The following is a 6,000-nucleotide window of genomic DNA, read 5'->3' as shown; positions in this document are numbered from 1 at the left end:
GGGGAGCCAAGGTAACCCTGAGCCCCCTCCTCTCTCCGCGACAGCTCCGCCGGCGCGTCGCCTTCCCTAGCGGACCCTTTCAGCACCGGGCCGCGGGGCAAACCCAGGAGGGGCCCGCGGGAGCCCATGCTGGCCCAGCCCTGGTACCGCGAGGCGCCGTTACCGGACCGGAGCCGCGCGGGGCCGCGCCGTCCCCGAGTGATGACGCGCTTCCTGCCCTCCCGGCGCTCGCGGGCCGTGCGCTCGCGCTCGCCCTCGGCTCTTGTTCCGCGCTCGGAGCCAGCGGCGGCGGCAGCGGCTGAGGCGGCTGCGGGAGCGGAGCGGTCGCCCTGCGCGCGGGGGGACGCCGGCTGCACTCCGGGGCAGGCGCTCTGCCATGAGACAGTAAATGCATCCCCCGGTAAGACGCACGGCTCACTCGGTTTTTCCTCTTCCTCCAGCTGCATGCACGTTGCATGAATTTCTCGTGTCTTTTCCCTCCCCTCTACAGAAGGAAAATGTGGGTGGTTTTTTCTTTCCTTTTGCATCTCGTGAGTGATGCCAATGCAGAAAAAAAAAAAAAACCCGCAAAGCTCCCAGATTTGATGTTCTAGGAGGGCTTTTAGCAGGGAAAAAAATAAAATAAAATAAATTTAATGCACCTGTCTATTGCATATGTATGTTTCACTGCACTCGACCTGGGCGCAGCGGTTTGCAAACAGCTTCGCAGCCGGCGCCTGAAAGCGGATTCCTGGCCGTGGTCAGCCGGTCCCCGCCGGGGCTCCCGCTGGGTTTCCGGTAACTGGGCTTTGAAAAGCGGCCCCGCCTGCATGGAGTGTCCCCTCGGCCCTGGCCGGGCCCCCGCGCCAGGAGAGTTGGCGCGGGCGGAGCGGCTTCATTCCAGCACTGGCCGCCCCGACTCCAGCGCCACTTTGCAAACAAGTCTCCGGCCAAGGCTCCGGGCAAAGACAGCCCGCCGGTGCGGAGCTCCTTCCCCAGTCCCGGACTCTCAGACCTGCGGATTCCACGACTCCCCTTTACTTGGCAATCTCGCCCCCAGCAAACTGCGGCCGCTCAGGGATGGGGGCAGCGCCCGACCGAGAGCGAGAGCAGGATTTGGATTCGGTGCCACTGGCCGAGCGGCGCCCTCTCCGTCCTCGGCCCCACGAGCTGAAATTTCGCGCCCGCGAGGAGCCAGGGCTCCTGGAGAAGGGCGTTTCGAGATTCCCTGAGGGGACTGAGGAACGACGTTCGAGGGGCGCCATATTTTCAGTGGGTCTTGGCCGCGGAGGGGAGGGGGCGAACAGTTTCTGGGCCCCGGGGATAGCGCGCTGCCCCCGTGGGAGAGGCAGGAGCGGTTTGCCCCGAGAAAGTTTGCGCGTCGAGGCCGGCGCGGAGGCGGCCGCGCAGGGTGCGCACGGCCGCTGTCCCCACAAGGGCGCGCGGGCTGCAGCGCGTCGCCAGGCCGGCCCCGCCGGGGCTGAGGGCCGAGAGCCGCCGTCAGGGACTGCGCGCTCGGCTCGCCTCTCTCCCCTGTCCTGCCGAGGCGCGCCGTTCGGGCTCCGAGGCGCAAGGAACACGCCCCTCTCCCCGCCGCCGCGGCCGCCCGGGCGCTCCACCGGAGCGGTGCGCTTGGCGGCGTCCCCCGGCCGGCCGGGCGCCGGTGCAGAGCGTTTTCCCGGCGCCAGGGTTCGTCCGGACGCCCCGCAAGGCGCGGGCGCTCACTCCCTGCGGAGAGGAGGCGCCCGGGTTCGCGGATCAGGGCCGAGGGCCTGGCGTGCGGGCGTCCCGGGGCCAAAGAGCAGCCGGAGCCTCCTATCGCCTCCGTGGCTGCGGCGGCGCCGGCGGCTGGCTGCGTGGTCGACTCCCGCTGAGCGCCAGCTCGTGGAGGCGAGGTAAGGGGGTGTTTCCAGAAGTTGAGGCTTCAGGTGACGCTTCGGGAAACTTGGATTTTTGCTGCCGGTGAAGAGCCGAGGTGACTTGGGGAAAAGGAGTTGATTTCAGAATCCCTGTGTTTCGTGGTGAAAACTAACCTCTGGAGATTTCCAGAAGATGAGAGAGGGATGAGCTGGAATGTTGGCGTTGTCCAAGACACGATTAAAGACAGGAGGGTAGGGATGATGTTCTGAGAAGTGGACCCCCAAATATACATAAATTACTAGCACTCTAGTGCTGTATCACTTACTTTGGCTTCTAATCGTACCTGGGTGTGCCGAGTTGTGGCATTCGTCAGGTTGCGCGCTATCATCCAGAGCCTGGAGTTGGCGACTTCTCAGGGGTGGGGCGGTGGGGAATCTTGACTTGTGAAATGGATTGTGATCTCTGCTAGGTGAAGGGGCTGGGAAGGGCATGTTTGCTGACCTACAATCAGCTGGCAGGAACGTGCCAGGCTTTCTCCTTGGCGTTTTATTGAAATGATGCCATAGTATTGAGGTCATGTCAGCACGTTGGGGCTTCATCATTGGATCACAAGGGATCACAGAAGGGGTGGGGGAGGAGGGACGGCTTCCTCGGAGATGTGTCCTGTGATGTCAGGGATTAGGCTGCTCTTTCTCCCGTCCACTTCGCTAAGTGCCTCCAGTGTGAATGTCAGCCATTCAGTTTCCAAGATTTTATCCTCCTTGATTGCTGATTTAGAATATCTACGCAAAAACCTCCGAGAGATGGTGGATGTGACTCGATAAGCGGCCTTGAGAGAGGAGGGATGTCTGTGTGAACGCTGGTTTTTTTCATTGAGCCCTAGAATTGTGGAAAACACCCAGAGCCCAAGATAGATTTATCTAAAATTAGCATAACTAATTTGGGAGAGAATCGAATCCATTGCGGAAAGCCTCCATCCGTTTCGTAAAGTTCCCAGTCTTAGAGGTGATACCTTGAATCAGAAACACAGGGCTCCTCAGCTTGGGGAAGGCACTGTTTTCTCTCTGCCTTTGTACCCACTCAGGTTATCAAGGAGATACTAAAGAGTTTTAGAGTCTCTATTTTTGGCATTGATGTACTTCTACCTCCTAGGGGAAAGTGAACTTTTTAAACTTGACCCTGTTGCGAGAGTTACTGGGGATATTCTTTACAGGCATGCGCTTATATGTGTGTCTTGAATTCACCTACTGCTAAACCTACTTGTTCAGGGTTTTTCAAACACTGTTGCCTAGAGTATTTTTAAGTGAAGTCAAGTTTTAAAGAGGGGTGTCTGTGTGTTATTTTCTTGTCCTCTTTCTTTTATATCTCACAATTTTACCGAGTCCCCCACTCACTCCCAGCAGATCATTGGTTCCCAAGAGCAGTTAAGGATGGGTTACAGGTGGAGAACAATCTGATTTTTTGCCCAACTATGCTCAGAAAAAAACACTATACATCTAAAGATATATTTATTCATTTTAGCATTATGCTTTATAACTGCATATGTCAGATATTTTTGTGCATGTGCTAAACATAATATAATAAAAATGTAAAAAGAGAAATTTTCTTAAGAAAGCTGAAATAAAAAATTAAAAGAGAGAAGTTTTATTGCAAACCCTTCAGTGTTCATTCCCAAATTTATAAATTGTGCTTTGTTGCCTCTTGCCTGATTTTTATTATAACTTCATGGCTTGATCAAAGTTCCTGCATTTTTTTCCTATTAAGAAGATTTTGTAACTTCAAAAGGTTAGAAAATGCCTATGCATGTTGGAGAGTTGCCTGTCAATTTACCAGGCGTTGTGGTGTGTGTGTTGTGGTGTGTGTGTGGCATGCCCAGACTCTGGGAATGGTGTCTTAAACTTGTGATCTGTGACATTATTGCTCCAGAACCTTTGAGTCATGATGTTTCCTGGAGGTTTTGGGTGGTGGTTGTCCAATACAGGAAGTACTAAAAACGAGTTAAATAATTCAGTTATTTTTATTGGGTACAAAAAATTTTAAAGACAAGAAAGAAAACTTAATAAGCAGGGCTAGAATTAGCTTAACATACCCAACTGGTGCCTTTTTAATTATAGTACTTTCCCCCAGAAATTTTTAATCCTATTACTTTTATATTTAATAAGGAGACCAGTTAAAACATAAGCCAAACAAAACTATTACAAGGAATGGGGATAAACGGTGGGTATAACCAGATGTTTTGCCTAAAGTTAAAAGAGTTAAAGAATCTGAACTCTGTCAAAGTCCCTCTGTAGGCCCTTCCCATAGCCCCCTCCCCAATAAGCAGGAGATTTTGAAAGGCAAAAAAATCTTGGAGGGGGGGTGGATACAAAAAAAGAAAAGAGAAACAAAATGCTTAAGGTAGGCTTCCCTGTTCATTGACCCTCCTAACAACCTGTGGCTCAGTGGCAGGTGCCATATGAATGACAAGGCTGGGTACAAAATGCTTTGATTGTGAGAGCCTTTATTTATGTGTCACCCAGAGCTATGCATTAAGACTGGGCTCATTTGCCACCCATTTCACAGTGGATTGTCAGAGTCAGTGCCAGGATCATGGTTTTGTTTTTCTCTTAACCAACAATTTAATTTCAGCCAAAGCGATGCTGTTCTGAATATGTAGAACAAGTAATGAATATTTATATTTCCTTATTACTCTTCTAGCTGCAATCTTAACAAATAAAATTCTCTAAGTCTGCTATTCACTTATTCAGCAATTGTTTTTGAGGGCTTACCATGTACTTCATGCTAAGAAGACATCCCCTGCCCTCATCCCACATGCTGAGTTCCTAGAGGGTGACTTTTTTTGTACCTTATGTATTTAGTAGAATGGGGGCGGGGAGAGATAAGTGTGTGATTAAATAGGACTTGAAGGGCAACACAATAGAAAGATGAGCAAAGGATGTGAACCAGCAATTCTGAAAAGAAGATATGCAAATGGTAAATAAATGTGAAAAGATTCTTAACCTCCATAATGGTCAGGGAAATGCAAATTAAAAAACAAAGAGAGATTAGTTTCCTGTCCATCCAATTGATTCACCTTTTAAAGGTTAGTAACATCTTCTGTTAGATGTGTGGGGCAATTCTCAGACTCTTGGTGGGAATATGAATTGCGGCAACCTTTAGGTAAAGCAGACAGTTTCTGTGCAGATTTGGAACATGCATGCCCTATGACCCAGCAACCCCATATTTGGAGTGCTGTCTTACAGAAATAAAAACATAAGCATGTCAGGATCTGTGTGTGAGGATGTTTATTGCAGGATTATTACAGTAAACTGGAAGCAACATGAATGTCCATCAGTAGGATGAGTAAAATAGGGTACAGCCATACTGTGGATTATTTTGTGAGGGATGTCCATGATATCCAGAGTATCATATGTAGTATGATCCTATCTCTGATTTACAAAAGAAGCTCTATTTGTATGACCTTGGAGAAAGATGTGGAAGGATGCGTAAAATTTAAAATTATTTAAAATTGGCAATTTAAAAGGATGTGGTGATTAACTTGCTCGATATACACCTCAAATGGTTTACTTGCTCAAACACGCTGGCTTTTCTGTATGAAAACACTTCAAAATGTTATTTGTTTCATGAATAGGAATCTCGTCTGGAACCATTTTGGAAACAAAAGCTGGGCAGTATCTCACCTTTTTTCTCTGACGCCTTCTGCAGCAATTTCTTATCTCTTTGGAAACTTTCACTTAAGTATCTTCTGAAATCCTGTAATTTCCCAACTTTTAGTAAAGTCCTTCAGTGTAAAGGATGGCTTCAGGAAAAGCTGTTTACCTTGATACCCCAGGAGAGTAGTGAAAATAGGAGATCAGGAAAGCTCTTAGCAAGCCCTTCTTTTTTTTCAGAAAGATTTTAATTTTTTTTTTATAGATTGGCCCTGAGCTAACATCTGTTGCCAATCTTCCTCTTTTTTTTTGTTTTCTCCCCAGAGCCCCCCAGTACATAGTTATGTGTTCCAGTTGTGAGTCCTTATAGTTGAGCTTGATGAGTGGTGCCATGTCCATGCCCAGGATCCAGACCAGCAAAACCCTGGACCACCGAAGTGGAGCAGGCGAACTTAACTGCTCGGCCATGGGCCGGCCCCCAAGCACTTCTTTGCCGTGACTTTCTCTGATC

General features: G+C 49.6%; 1 protein-coding gene across 12 annotated transcripts in view; it reads left to right on the top strand.

Moving 5' to 3' along the window:
* Window positions 1-226: 226 nt before the first annotated feature.
* Window positions 227-6,000, top strand: part of TLN2 (talin 2) — a 415,035-nt gene continuing 409,261 nt past the window's right edge. For 5 of the 12 annotated variants that reach the window (XM_070235516.1, XM_070235514.1, XM_070235507.1 and 2 more), the window contains exon 1: window positions 255-400. The gene's annotated coding sequence lies outside the window, so the exon portion shown is untranslated. Of the gene's footprint in view, window positions 401-908; window positions 1,875-6,000 lie in introns of those variants that run through there. The other 7 variants (XM_023616310.2, XM_023616279.2, XM_070235483.1 and 4 more) reach the window with 5 other exon arrangements.

This window comes from Equus caballus, chromosome 1 (genome assembly GCF_041296265.1).
Source record: "Equus caballus isolate H_3958 breed thoroughbred chromosome 1, TB-T2T, whole genome shotgun sequence".
NCBI classification, from domain to species: domain Eukaryota; kingdom Metazoa; phylum Chordata; class Mammalia; order Perissodactyla; family Equidae; genus Equus; species Equus caballus.
This window is presented reverse-complemented; position numbering and strand designations above follow the sequence as displayed.